At 38.0% G+C, this 15838-nt stretch overlaps 1 pseudogene; it reads right to left on the minus strand.

Moving 5' to 3' along the window:
* Positions 1–739: 739 nt before the first annotated feature.
* LOC118981228 (PDZ domain-containing protein 11-like) overlaps positions 740–15838 on the minus strand; it is a 106705-nt pseudogene continuing 91606 nt past the window's right edge.

The following is a 15838-nucleotide window of genomic DNA, read 5'->3' on the forward strand; positions in this document are numbered from 1 at the left end:
CATTTGGTTAAAAGTTTAGGTGCTTTAATATTGAATGCATAAGTATTTAAAAATTTTATACCTCCTTGGTGGCTTGACCACTTTATCATTACATACTGAACTTTTTAATCTCTTTTGACATTTTTAGCTTAAAGTCTATTTTGTCTCATAGAGGTACAGTTGCCCCTGCTTTCCTGTGGTAGCATTTGCTTAAGGTATTTATTTTTCCATTTCTTCATTCTCAGTCTATGTGCGCCTCTTCTTGTCTTCAGCACGGTGTTTCACTTTCTGGAGGAGAGAACAGGAGGGAGGGGAGAAACAATAGAATCCACTGGAGTCTCTGAGATGTAAGAGACTGGTACTATAAGGATGGGATAAGATAGCCAAGCAGATTAGATGGAAGGTCTGTCTCTAAGATTCTTTTCTCAGCTTGCTTCTATACTTAGGTGATATGACCTATGTGTAATTGTACAGCGTATGGCATTCAGTTAGTGTCAGTTGCCTTTCCAAGGGGCATTATCTACAGAGTAGGCTATACCCAGACATCCTTCTCCTCTCAGGAAATGAAGCTCACCTAGAAACCAGATAATAAAAAGTACAGCAAAGTTTGGGTAATGTGGGTGGCTAGCTGTCTCAGTGCAGGACTTTACTGCCTCCCCATCCTCCCCACGCCACTATACAAAGGTAGGGATAAGAGTAGAGTTTCCCAAGTGGCTTTCCTCAGGCTTGGCCAGCTTTATCTAGAAGATTCTGTGTGGAGGGCCGTGGGTTGCCACTCTCTAGTGCACAATCCTCTCTTTTTGGCGATGATAATTATAGAGAAAGAAGTGGATGTACATGTGGATTTCATAGACTGTCTTCCAGACTATCTCAACAGCCTCACTATGCTCAGTATCTTGGAAATCCACATTACTCACAGCTAGGGCGTCTTAGCCTCCTGAAGTCCTGCTTATTGTGCATCAGAGTCAGGAGTCACCCTGTAGATTAAGATGCCTAGCTGGGAGGCCTTTGCTTGCAGGATGTTAAATCCTAAATGAGTTCTAAGGGGCTACTTCAGTGTGATGATCTGGGGCAAAAACTGGGTCCACTCATTATTGTAGCCTGGGTGGTATACTCTTTCACGTGGAGGAAGCCATGCTGGAGGATTCTCACAGGCAGGCATGTCATCCACTGGGCAGTCTTCATAAGGAGCCCCGTTGTTGGTCTCTGGCAAGGTCCTGCCAGCAGGCCTCAGACAGCTCAGATTCTGCTCAGCACCAGTTCAGCATGGGAACTGGGGTTTCTATGTATGTCTTTAAAGCTAAAGTGAGTATTGTAGGAGATCAGTGGATCTTTTAAAATCCTTTCAGCCATCTACATCTTTTGATTGAAGAATTTAATTCATTTATAGTTAACATAATTATTGATAGGTAAGATCTTAACCATGACCATTTTATGGTTTTCTGACTGTTCTAAAGATTCATTACTCCTTTTATCTTGCTGTCTTTTGCTATAGGATAACATTTTGTAACAGTGTGCATTGACTTCTTTGTTATAATCTTCTTGTGTAATTACTACATGTTTTTCCTTTGTGGTTAAAATGTTGCTTACATAAAATATCCTTTATTTGCAATATTCTGTGTTACATTCATGACAACTTAACTGTGATAAAATTTCTAAACTTTAATTAGTCCTCCTCTACTCACAGTTTAGGTTATTGATTTTATAATTAAAATATTTTTATGCTGTGTATCCAAAAACAAATTATCTATGGTTATTATTAATACTTTTGTAACTTTTAAATTAGAGTTTTAAACAAGTTGCATACCTCCATTACAATATTAGAAAATCTCATTCTGACTATTTATTTCCTCTGACCAGTGAATTTTATACTTACATCTATGATTCTATAATGTTAATTAGTAATCTTCCATTTCTACTTGAAGAACTTTATTATTGTTTGTAAAGCGGTTCTAGTGGTAATAAACTCCCTCAGTTTTTGTTTGTTCACAAAGTCTTTAACTCTTTCTTTCTGAAAGAAAGCTTTGCTACTTTCAAAATATTCTCTTTGTCTTTGAGTTTTGACAATGTAATTATATGTCTTGCTGTCTCCCTTTTTGAGTTTAACCTATTGGGAATTCTTTAGGCCTCATGAATTTGGATGTCCATTATGTTCCCATTTGGGAAGTTTTCAGCGACTATTGCTTTAAATATATGGGGTCCGTCTGGAAAAATTGAGCCATTGTTAATATAACAAGAGCAGTTCGCACAACATCAATGTAACCTGACAGCCAAGGAGAGTGGACTGGAATGAGCATGCGTGAACAATGACAACTTCACTGTACTAGTCAATGGGAATGGTAAACACCATGGAGTGAGCATGTGTACTGTGTGGCCATCACATTCAAAATGACTGAGTGAGTAGAGCAATGAGTCTATATCAAACTTTGCATTAAGTTTGAACATTCCTGCATGGAAACTATTCAGATGATTCAGAAGGCCGCAGCTATGGGCAACTGGTGATTGGAAGCTTCATCACAACAATGTGACTGCTTGTGACATCTCATGCAGAATTTTTTGGTGAAACATCAAATCACCCAGGTGACTCAGTTCCCCTACAGCCCATATTTGGCACCCTGAAACTTCTGATTTTCCCAAAACTAAAATCACTTTTGAAAGGAATGAGATTTCAGACCATCAATGAGATTCAGGAAAATACAACAGGGCAGTTGATGGTGAATGGGAAAACAGTGTGTGGTCTCAAGTGCCTACTTTGAAGAGTACTGAGGTATCACTGTCCTACATTTTTCATATTATACAACAAGATACATTCTGGGCAGACCTCATATATCCTTTTTTTCTTTCTCTTCTCCTTCTGGGATTCCTGAAATACATATATTGTTTCCTTTTATGGTTTCCTACCAGTTCTTTACCCTTATTTTCATTCTTTTTTTTTCATTTTGCTTCTCTGATTAGATAATTTAAATGACTTATTTTCTAATTCACTAATTCTCTCTTCAGATTAGTCAAGTATGCTTTAGAAGCTCTTTACTGATTTCTTCTGTTCAGTCCTTGTATTTTTAGCTCTAGAAGTTCTGTTTGACTTTGATGATTTCTATTTCTTTGCCAAATTTCTCATTTTGTTTATGCATTGCTTTTTAAATTTTGTTTATTTGTTTGTCTGTGTGTTCTTGAAGTTCACTAAAACACTCGTAAGAGGATTCCTTTGTCAGGTTTTCTAGTAGGGCAGGTCTGGGTACTAATCTTAAGAGTAGGTAGTGCTATATATTAGCTTCAGTGACCAGCTGAGGTAGTAGAACAGTCCACATGTCTGGTATGGCTAGCTGTTTGGTGACCTGAAACAGGTAGATTTGTGTACCAAGTTATTAGGCCAGATGGGCCAACTGGCTTTGCTCTACAGATAGGCAGAGCCACTGGCTTAGCTCTCTGCTCTCACATCAGTGTAAGTATGTCTGTAGGATGTTGTATTTAGCTTTCTACGTATTCTGGTTAAGTTTCCTGGCTGGTGGCTCTGAGTGCTGTATTTAGCAGTGGTTGGGGCTACAAATTAGTTTCCTTGCTTGGCTGGGGCCACGGAACAGGCTCCAATGTTGGCAAGATTTGCTGATTGGGTACAAAATCATACAGAACTATATGCCAAGCTCTTTGGCCAGAGGGGACCACTGACCTAACACTATGTGGGTAGAAATACTGGCCAGGATCTCTGCTTGAATACTATTGAATCGTGAAATGTCTTGGGTGCTCTAGCTGTTTCCTCATCAGGTAGGGATGAGGGCAGCACTCAATAGTAGGAAGGGCTATGAATTAGCTTCCCCATCTAAAAGACTCCTGTTCCCAACAGAACAGGATCCCAAGCTGGCAAAAGTCATTGGTGGAGGTCACAAATAAGGCAGAACTGTGCAATAAGCTCCCTGGCCAGATGGGTCACTGCTTTTGCACTATAGATGGTCAGAGTCACTGGATGAGCTGTCTGATCAAGTGCTACTGGGCCACACAGTTTTGTAGGTGCTCCAGATACGTTTCCTAACTGGATGGGTACAGGGATTAATGTTAGCAGTGTGGGGGCTATGAATTAGCCTCCCTGACCAGGTGGGGCAGCAGAGCAGGCTCTATGGCAACAACACTTGTTTTAGGGGACTCCCAACTGAGGCAGAATTATATACAAAATGCCATAGCCAGATGAGTTTGCCAACTTGGCTTTGCGGAAGGGCAGAGCTGCTGGCCAGGCTCTCTGCGCAAGTGAGGCTGGGCTACACAGCTTCCTGGGTATCTGTCCAGGTTTCCTGGTTAGTTAGGAGTGAGGGTGGCAACGCTATGAATTAGACTTCCTGCCTGGGTGGCATGGGAGATCATGCTTTAAAGCCAGCCAAGCTCATTATGTGAGGTCTCAAATGGACAGAGTGTGCGCTGAATTACCTGGCCAGAAAGGGCCACTGTCCTGGCACTCAAGATGGGTAGCACTGCCCACTTAGTTCTGCTGGGCTACAGAGCTTCTCGGGTGCTCTGGCAAGGCTTTCTGTTAGGCTCTCAGAGCTGGGGTTATATTCAATAGTAGGTCCCTGCTCAGGTTGGAGGGTAACAGAATGGGATCGAAGGCCAACAAGACTTGCCATTTGGGGTCTCAAATCAAGCAGTACTGTACACCAAGTTCCGTGTCTGGACAGGACTTTCATCTTGGCTCTGAAGGTGGGAAAAGCTGCTTTTTGGGATTTCTACTTGGATGTTTTCGTGAGAAGGAACTAAGTCTGCCAAGATTCAAATGCTGGTTGCTGGATATGAGCCCTGCCCCTCTTCTCCATCACAAGCTGACCTCCAGCAGTCAGCCGAACACATTCTCCTTGCAATCTTCATGAGATAAGATCTAAATGAGCTTCCTGGGGAGTGACGCACAATGTTGAGGGGGCTGGATGTTCCCCCTGGGGAAAGCACAGGCCCAAAGGGGCCCTCTCAGTGTGATGCCGAGACATTACAGTGGTGATGCAGTCAGAGTGCAGTCAGTCCTATTTCCTTCTAGTGCAGTCTCTCTTGGCCTCTGTGATCCAGGGAGGTGCGTCAGCCTCATTCAAATGTTCTAGGGCTTTCACAATGATGTCTTTTCCATGGATAGTTGTTAGTTGATCTTGTGAGGTCAGAAAGGACCTTTGTTACCATCTCGATGCTGGTAGAACTTCATGAGTAGAACTTCTTTGTCTCCAAAGATAAAATGTAGAATTAAGGTCGGTGTTAAAGAGAGAAACTTGAAGACAGTGACTCAAAAGAAAAGAAAATGAAGAGAAAAAAATAACTTTCTTTTTTTTAAAGAGTCTATTTAATAATCTTAGAGATTTAGAGTTATAAAGGAGGTTTTATAATAATATATTTTTTTAATATTCTCACAATAAGTAGGAGAGTTTAGACAAGAAGTCCCAGAGCAGTGTCTTTCAATTATAGAACTGATATTTTTCAATGATCTCTAAAAGACCCCAGAAAACTTTCTTTCACATTTTTATTTTGGTTCATAAAACTTTATCATTTTCCCTTAGATTTTTTTGCACAGAAAAAAAGTCCTAAAACTTTAGTATGCACATCCTTTATCTTATTCAGAATACTGGTCTCTAGAAAGTCATTTTAGATTTTAGCACATATACAAAGAGACATACATATACACACTGACTTGTTTTTCCAAGATTGGGAGTATTCTGGTAGAACCTTAGCTTCCCTCATCCTGACATGAAAAATTGCCTACTAGCATGTTCGACTATCTTTTGCTCCTCTGTAACTATTTCGATTAATAAAGAAACACATATATCTTCTTGGAGTTATTTCTATTCAGAGTTTTTAAGCCTTCTGTATATTGAACCTGATGTCATCAATCTTTTTATTACTTTTAACAGAGTTCAAGGGTCTAGCCGATAACTGGCCTAAAAATTCCTCTTGTCACAGAAATTAAACACAGACACAGATACACAACGAAAAACACACAAACATACACGCAGAGGCGAACATATTGAGCTTACTTGCAACAGCTTAGGTCTCCCAAGTCAGCAGGCCCTCAGGAGCTGTGACTTTGCCCAGTGCTTCTCTGGCTGCCGTCCTGCAGCGCGGTCAGATGGCCACGCCCCCTCAGCACAGGACTGGAACACGTGGAGACCTGTCACATCTGCCAGACCCACACGTCTAAGAACATAGAAACAAAACAAAACTTGTCCCTTTTGCTTTTCTTCCCTTTCTGTTAAAATCTAACAAACACTTGAGATAGTATGAGTCAAGATAACTGAGGAATGGCTTTTTACAGTCTCTAGGAGAGGAACTCCAACCCAGTGAGAAAAGAGAATGGACACTAGATTGGACCATAGCTCCACACCTTTCAGTTGTTGAGAGAACACTGGTGAGACCCTCACACATTTTCAAATGGCCTTGGATTGCGGCAACAGTCAACAATCAATCTCCTTACCTAAACCCTCCCCTCATCCACCATTTTTACATAGATTACATTGATTTCATGAAACCTTTCATTCCTTAGCAGTGTTCATTAAATGAAAGAATGAATGGTTTGGATTCTAGACCCGCATTACAAGATAATTGAATGTGTGATAGTTGTCAAATAATTTATCCCGTTATTCTGTTTAAGCCAAGGGGATTAACTAGTTGACTAGAGTCATCTCAGCTTTAAATTTCACTGACAAGGAGTGTGCAATTTAATTGATATGGAAAATAAGGTCCAGGCAGGTTACTTACCCGGTGTCTATATTGCTCATTACTGACAGAGATGGAACTTGGTGCTTGATGTCTTAGCATTGGCTCTACCATTCAACTCTCTCTTCCCATGGTTTACACTGCATAAAATTTTGAACCCAAGATGGCTTTCTTCCCGCTACTTGAAATGTTTTGCTTCCATCAATAAATGTTTAAAGATTAAAAATTCATTTTAAAACAATCTAACAATCAAATTTTGATGAAAAAGTAAATAGAAGATAGTAAAATATATCTCCGAGTAACACATAACCTTTTGAATTTCCAGTAATTTCAATTATTATTGTTATTTCTCCTATGGAGAAGGGATTCACATCCAATAGTTTCCAAATGGGCTTCCACCCCACATCTCCTGAGACAATTTGGAAGGACTCCTGATGCTCAGAAGACGACTCATGATCCTTCCGCGATTTCTGAGAAACACAGCACCACGGTTGCCTCAGAGCTACTAGGCTTAAGCAATGTCTAAATATTGTTTGTCATTGCAGTGGGTATTGAAAAAGCTAGTTTCTTACAGGGTTGAAAAATAAAACTTTTTGAAACAATGGGAAAATTATATTTGCACATGTAGCTTAGCAGTATGTAGGATGGCCTTGGAAATGACTCATTTATCAGCCTGGATCAACACTGACTGATTAGGTGACGAGAGAATCTTTCCAATTCCAAGAATTTACTAGAAAAGGAATATAAAGAAAAATACACTGATGGTAACTGTGCCATGGTTCAAGTGGAGTAAATAATAATTAAGGACTTAAAAGTATATGTTTCAAATTAAGGCTGACCAGACCTCAGTATTGAACCATTTAAAATATATCCACCAAGTCCTTGAAAGTATTTGGATATATTTGGACAAATTTAACTTGCGGCAGAATGTGTCACAAAAAATAAGCATCTTTCATTTTAAAAATAGAAATATGCGGGTGCATAAATGTATTGCTTATAATGTATCAGTCTGCAGGGTATTATTTTGCTCATAACAGGAAATGGCAGGAGTAGGTAACTGTATCCTGGTGTGAGACGGAACTGAACGATCTTTGGCAATTACAATGCAGAGACTATACTGGTCCCAGTGCAGGAAGCCTAACGATTTGCATATTTTAATTTAGAGGTTAGGGACCCCTGTCAAAGTAACAGCTTGGACCAGGTCAGCAAGGAAAAATCGAGAAGAGAGAAATAATTGAAAAGGCAGTTCCCAACAAAATGAAATTTGTCTCGTTGTCACTTAAGGTTGTCTTCTTGTCTTTCTGAGGGAGCAAGGTCAGCTTACAAATGAAGGGAGAGTAGGGCATGGTAGATCACTGAGGACCAAGGGATAATTTTTTTAAATAACAGTGGCAATTGCAATATATATTTATGAAGGAGAGAGAAAAAGAATGCGCACAGCTATCCAGTTAAGAGTCAGCAGGTGTTCTTTGAGGAGAAATATTGCAGACGTGTCTATGGCAGATCTTAACTTTGTCCTCAAAGACAAGCAGGTTACAGAGGAGATGAAGTGCTTAATAAAATAATTTAGTGTGACATATTGATATTGAAGGCTGGAGGCAGAAAAAGATTTGCTACAAAATTAAGGTATGTCTCTCTTGAAACAGCCCTCCATTCCTTTCTCTGAGTGTTCATATAAGATTTTCATGAGAAAGGAGCCTGCTTTCTTTCTCTCTCCAAGTTTATGCAAAAACATAGATGCCAATGTAAAGCTCAACATCGGCAATCACATGAAAATCTCATTGGAAAATAGTCCAGAGGAAAGTCAAGTTATAAAATATTGCCTTGGTTATGTTTTAGAGAGGTTTTAATCTCTCCAGTGTCATGTGTTTTCAGTTAAAAATGTACATGAGTAAAAAAAAACACACACATAGGGCGCCATCAGTGAGGACAATTAGGCCTGGGAAATGTTAGTTTTAGATAGAGCTGGTGGAGGACGGCTAGCGCTACTATGAGAGAATAAAAACGAAGCTACATTTCCACTCTGAGTGGGGGTGAGCGTTGTCACCAGTATCTGGTTGTGTTCAAAACCCCTTGGGAGAATGAAGATAAGTATTTCACGCTCATATTATAGTTGTATAATTTACATTAAAAAATACCCACAAAAAAGCCATATTCTGTGGTTGGCAAGCTATTTTCTGTGCGAATACAGTAGGGGGAAGCCCACTCATCATGAAGGCTCACTCTGTCTGTGGTTTTAACTGGTGAAGCATCGCAGGTCAGAATGTGCAGATAGGCAGGTAGGGAAGGTGAAATGCGTAAGAACTCCCCTCTTCCCTACTGAGTTGAAAATTAAGGGTATACCATAAATCGTAGGTGAAGAACCAAAATATAGGGGTCAGAGCACTAGCTCTGTATGTGTGCAACCTTCGACGGATCAGTTAATAACTGCAAATTTTTGGTTTTTTCCATCCTGAATAAACACATTGCTCTACCTCATGGTTTACATGAAACTACATGGATACAAAGTGTGTTATTTTAAACTAAAAAGTACATTGCAAATTTAACTTTTTCTTATTAGTATCCAGAGATGAATGGACATAACTGGCTTCTGGATTCTTTCAAACCCATTTGCTCAGTCATTTTCCCCTAAAGTTAAGTCTCAAACATCCATGCTTCCTGTTCGCCTTAATTGGCTAAACAGTGTTTTCACTGGCTCCTACACCTGCCCTGGTATATCGAGAGGGGGAGTGGACTTGTCCTCATAAGTACATTTTCAATACGAAGAACTGTTGCTCCAGAAACAGTCCCAAATTTCTGTCACCCAAGTGACTCCTCAATTCACTGGGATTTTTCCCCTCTGGAAAATAACATGAAAATTAGTTAGTTACAAAACACATCTAATAATGAGATCATGTGAAACATATAGATTCTGCTAAGAAGCTGCTAAGTGGCACTTTTGGAAAGAAAGTTTATAGAATATACTTGGCAATGTTGAGTATTTCCATTAAAAAGAAAAATGAAGAACGAAAGACCACACAACACTTGCTATGAAAAGATATTATGTTTTCTCCAGAGAAGTAACACTTCCTCCTTTGTTCTGAAGGTTCTCCAATAACTTAAAGCATTTTTGCAGATTACTTTACCTAAAATTATTAAAACTCACAAAAGTATCCATGAAGTAATAAAGTGGAAACTATTAGCAGGCCATTCAAACATCGATAGAAACAGTAGTCCTAAGAAAATGGGACTTATCTAAAAGCTCCTAAAAAAGAAAATAACCTGAGGGATCCAGAAATAGAATTGAACATGGCGACTCTAAACACTGGACAACGCTTCCTCTCTTCAGCATTATTATTGTTAACGGCCTCTGCACGTGAACAACCTCCCACTCCTCCAGGGTGGCTGAGATCCCGCTGACAAGCCACCCGTTCTTTCCATAAGAAATACTGCAGTTGTAACCAATGAGCTAATTCTTAGAATGTCCATGTGCCACAGCTAATACACACACAATGTCATTGTAAGTACAGATTATTTTTATTTGCTTTCTTAAACTAAGCTTGAGTTGAAATTTTAGTTTTAAACTTTAGCCCACAGTGTCTGCCTAAACTCCACATTCTATCTTTTTCTATTCCTACCTGTTCTTTCCTCTCTATATCCAACAATGAAGAGCCGAACCATGGTAGAATGGATTTTTAACAGATTTTATAATTTAGCTGCTGTTACTTCCATAAAGGCTGTTTATTAAACCAACATGTATCATGGACATGAAACATAATTTGTAAGGTTTGAAAGCCATTCAAACTTGACCATGAAAAAGATATCTGATCTTTTAGTTATGTCAGTGTTATACTTAGTCATAAAAATGTTTGAAAAACTGAATATTTTTTTAAGAAAAAAATACTAGCAAAGAGCATCTCAATGGAATATAGGTAATTCATGCAATTTACACGTGCCTTTTCCTACTACAATACTTTTAAGAAATGAAAATAGAAAAAATCAGTCCTGGCTGGTGTAGCTCAGTGGATTGAGCACGGACCTGTGAACTAAGGGGTTGCTGGTTCGATTCCCGGTCAGGGCGCATGCCTGGGTTGCAGGCCAGGTCCCCAGTAGGGGACACATAACAGGCAACCACACTCTGATGTTCCTCTCCCACTCTTTCTCCTTCCCTTCCCCCCTCTCTAAAAAGTAAATAAATAAAATATTTTTAAAAAAAGGAAAATAGAAAAAATCATATTGGCTCTTCAAAGACCAGCTGAAGTTGTAGTTTAACAGCCCTCTGTTCACATATGTGGCTAAAAAACTGTTGGCACACACCGCTGGCAAAGACTGTTGGGTTTTAGGTCAGACTGGCACGTGAGAGCCAAAGCCATTACCAGCCGCATCTTCTTTAAATATGACAGAGGGTATTCTGGCTGCAGTGTTGGCAGCCAGCAGTTCCTGAATCTCTGCAATCTTTCATCACAGTGCTCATGCAAATAGGAAAAGAGATGCAGCAACAATGGAAAGTAGAAATATTGGTCAAAAATGCATCAGGCTAATGTCGGAGAGTCAACTAAGGAAGGCTTAGCCTGAAGGTAGAATAGTGGAGCCTCCTGGGTTAATAAGGCGGGGGTTCCCATCTACACAGACTCATAGAGGTGCAACCCACCTTTCTGTTTCGGGAAAGCTCCTCAGTATAGGATCCCAACACACTGGTCCACCAGCTGGCCCCAAGGCAATTGTTCACGCAACTCTCTGACCAGTGTTCCTTAGGAATGAGACACTACTGAGGCCAACGTGGATGTGGAAACCCCTTCGATCCAGATGTTGGAATGTGTATTTCACCATTTGGGGTTTTTTTTGCAGTGTAAAAAAACACAGACAACTCTCAGCTATATAGCATAAAATAAGGATATGATGAGGTAATCAGACCATCAGACCATGGGGTTGTTCCTCAGGCCAAAAGATCTTTTCTAAATGAGAGACAACACAGAACCAGAAAGTTGACTGGGGTTCTGAACAGAAATATCTCTCACATCTTTAGATCTGAAAGGATGATTCCAACTGGACTTGAATAAATTTGATTAATACCAACAAAGAATAACATATTCTCTTCAAAGACAAGAGGCTACCTTGTAAGAATAAGTATTGAATGAAGTGATTCTACTACACAAAACACAAAATGTATAGCACCAGAGGAAGAGAGGAAGAACACATTCTGAAAATATTTCTAATAAAAATATAAAAGTTTGTATATTTCTGTATTTATGCTCTAAAAATTTAGAAAAACAAGGTTCTTATAGAACAAGAAAATTATAAATTATTTTTATTAAAGCAGATTGAAATCAGGAATGAATTGGAATGATTGTTAGAACTAGAAATTAGAATGATTTTCTAATCATTCTAATTAGGAATTAGAATGGATGTTAACAAGGGCGGGGGTAGGAGAAGGTGGGGAGCCGTTCACTGGGTGTGAGGTTGGGTTTTACAGGATGAGGAGTTTCGGAGATGGCTGGTTACACAATATATGTACTTAACACTACTAAACCGTACACTTAAAATGGTCAAGATGGTAAATTTTGTTTTTATCAAAAATGAATTTTTGAAGAAACATAATCAAATATAAAAATAATAAATGTATTGCATGAGCAGTAAGGTAAGTATTGGGTTGGCAAAAATGTTTGTTTTTCTCTGTATGATGGCTCCAGCAGCTCTTACGTGTCTTTAACTCCTTTGGAAACAATTTTGTTAGATTGTATTGTGACAGCTGTCATTAGTATGCATTTTAAGAAAGCTTATCAAAATTTGCAAATTTTTGTGCAGCCATTTTAATATTGAGGATGGAACCTTTTCAGCATATTATGCTTTATTATTTCCAGAAAGGTAAAAATGCAACTGAAATGCAGAAACAATTTTGTGCAATGTATGGAGAAGGTCCTGTGACTCTGTCAAAAGTGGTTTGTATCCCAGTCAGGGCACATGCCTGGGTTGTAGTCCAGTTCCCTGCAGGCCAACTCCCAGCAGGGGATGCACAAAAGGCAACCATACATTGATGTTTCTCTCCCTCTCTCCTTCCCCTCTAAAGATAAATAAATAAATAAAATCTTTTAAAAAAAGTGGTTTGTAAAGTTCTGTGCTCAAGATTCCTCATTGGACAACGCTCNCAAATTTTTGTGCAGCCATTTTAATATTGAAGATGGAACCTTTTCAGCATATTATGCTTTATTATTTCCAGAAAGGTAAAAATGCAACTGAAATGCAGAAAAAGTTTTGTGCAATGTATGGAGAAGGTCCTGTGACTCTGTCAAAAGTGGTTTGTATCCCAGTCAGGGCACATGCCTGGGTTGTAGTCCAGTTCCCTGCAGGCCAACTCCCAGCAGGGGATGCACAAAAGGCAACCATACATTGATGTTTCTCTCCCTCTCTCCTTCCCCTCTAAAGATAAATAAATAAATAAAATCTTTTAAAAAAAGTGGTTTGTAAAGTTCTGTGCTCAAGATTCCTCATTGGACAATGCTCTGTGGTCAGATAGACCAGCTGAAGTTAACGGCAGTCAAGCTGAGACATTAGTTGAGAACAATCAACATTATATCGTGTGGGAGAGAGTCGACATACTCAAAATATCCAATCAATAAAGTTATTGGTGAAAATGAAAAATGGGTGTTTACTTTATAGGAAAAACTATGGCCTTTTGGGCCAACCAAATATATTGGAGGTAAAGAAGCTTGTTATGCAGCTCGTTGGACAAGAACATGAGTTTTGAATTAAAAAATGTCTAATTATATATCCTGTTTCCACTATGTTACCTAGGAAAAGTTACTTCAACTCTGAAGCCCTATTTTCACCTTTAAGATGGATAATAATAGTGCCTTCTTCGTAGGCTTTTTGGTGAAAGCTCATTGAGACAATACATTCAACATCTTTAAGTGGTGAGTGGTATATTGTTAAATGCTCAATAAATATTAGTTATTATTAAAATATTAAAAAACTAAAATTTAACCACAATATTAAAGTTAATAGAATTAATAAAGAACTGTACCAGCATTATAAAAATGGAGCTTTCAATAAAATATAAAAACTTCAGTGTTTGTCTTAGGATGCAGAAGAAAAATATAAGCACATGGAAATAATGAGAGAAAAGTGGTAAGTATAAAAGTCAGATGAAAATATTTAAGGTATCCTTCATTGGTGGCATAATAAATGAAGGTAATAAATAAATTATAATAGAAACCAAACTTTCTAAGCTAAATATTTTGGCATGCAGAACAAATTACCTACCAGACAAGTAAATGGAGAAAAACCAGTTTGACATATATTCATGTGCTTTTTTTATTGTTGTTCAGTTACAGTTGTCCCCATTTTCCCCCATTACTCTCCCCTGACCTACCCACTCCCACCTCCCACATAGGCTCATATACTTTTGTTTTCTTTTCCATATATTTTTATTTTTATAAAATAATGTTTTGTTTTCCATATATTTTTATTTTTATAAAATAATGTAGTTTCAACTTTTTATTTTTATTTATTTTTTTAAAGATTTTATTTATTTATTTTAGAGAGATGGGGAAGGGAGGGAGAAAGAGAGGGTGAGAAACATCAATGTGTGGTTGCCTCTAGCACACCCCATACTGGGGACCTGGCCTGCAACCCAGGCATGTGCCCTGACTGGGAATCAAACCAGTGATGCTTTGGTTCACAGGCCTGTGCTCAATGAGCTACATCAGCCAGGTGTTTCAAGTTTTTAAAGTAATCTTCTTACTTCTATCCAGGGAAAACATTAAGAAAAAGTCACAACAAAGCAAATAACAAAAGCCAGAATATTTTCACAATTATCTTCAATAACACAAAAGTCTAGAAAGCATTCAAGCAATATTAGGTCTCACAATTTCAATTGCCACCTGATGTCAGGCAGGTAAGACAAAGAGGGAAGTCGTGCAGGTAAGTGCTGTGGTTAACTGAAACCTGCAGGTTCAGACAAAAGGCAGGGAAGTTGCCCCTTGATTCTGGTTCTGCATTGCTATGTGAGAATACTATTCCAGAGCTGCCAGCTATTCAGCCTTTTGAGAAAAGCCAGAAATATAAATTGTAATGTGAAATTTCCATATTTTAATGCCATCAACAAATTCACATTTTTTGCTAATACTCTACAGACCAAGAAAAACACATCAGTAGGAACTGTATTCTCTCAATTAATACCTGGTCACCAGTTTATACAGAACAGAGGGGCAACCTAAATGAAAGTTCCCTTTCTAGCTAAAGATTTTTTCATGTATAAAAGACAAATATATTTTCATATTTTGATCACTTATTTTTCTATATTTCATATATTACATTTCCTTTTCCCATTCTTTTGTTTTTAAACTTATTTCTTAATATGTATACAATGGATATTATTTAGACAGCTTATAGTTATAACTTTCTTTTTAAAAATGTAGTCATGCAGGGCCTCCCTTTTCACAGGGTTTTCGGCCATTTAGATTTAATGTGATTACTGACAATGCTGACACTTGTTTTTTATTTGCCCCATCTCCTTTGTTCCTTTTTTCTCTTTTTTGCCTTCTTATTTGAGTACTTTTTTAATGACTCCATATTGTTTTTTTGTTGGTACATTAGCTATGACTAAAATAACACTTTATTGTGTTATTTAGAATATAAATTACCTGTGTTAATATATCACAACTTAACTTCAAGTGATAATATACAAAGTCACGGACTACTACAAACTTGAAATGATGTTTTTCATTTCCGTTCTCCCAGCCTTTGCGCTATTATAATTACATATTTTGCTTGGACATACAAACCATATTATTCATTGTAAGTAATTTTTCTTTAAGGGGAAGATTCTCATTTAAAGATACTTAAATAATTTTCTTAGAAAGCTTTATACAAATATATAATTAACATTTCCAGTGCTCTTCACTACTTTCAGGTTTTGTATGTTTGGAAAGAATTTAATCTTTGTGCTAGAAATATATTGTCAATAGGTAAATATTTTAGATCGACAATTTTTTGTTTAATACTTCTAGTTTGCATTAATTTCGATGAGAAATATGCTGTCACACTTATTTTTGCTCTTTTATATCAAATGTTCTTCCCCCACCTCTTTTTGCTTTAAGATTTTAAGCAATTTGTAATGTAACTTTGTAAAGTCTTCATCTCACTTGCACTGAGGTTTATTGAAATTCTCAGAATTGTGGGTGTATAGTGTACAGAAAATGCAGAA

Source organism: Sturnira hondurensis, unplaced genomic scaffold, assembly GCF_014824575.4.
Source record: "Sturnira hondurensis isolate 20B ecotype Veracruz unplaced genomic scaffold, ASM1482457v3 Scaffold0023817, whole genome shotgun sequence".
Lineage (NCBI taxonomy): Eukaryota > Metazoa > Chordata > Mammalia > Chiroptera > Phyllostomidae > Sturnira > Sturnira hondurensis.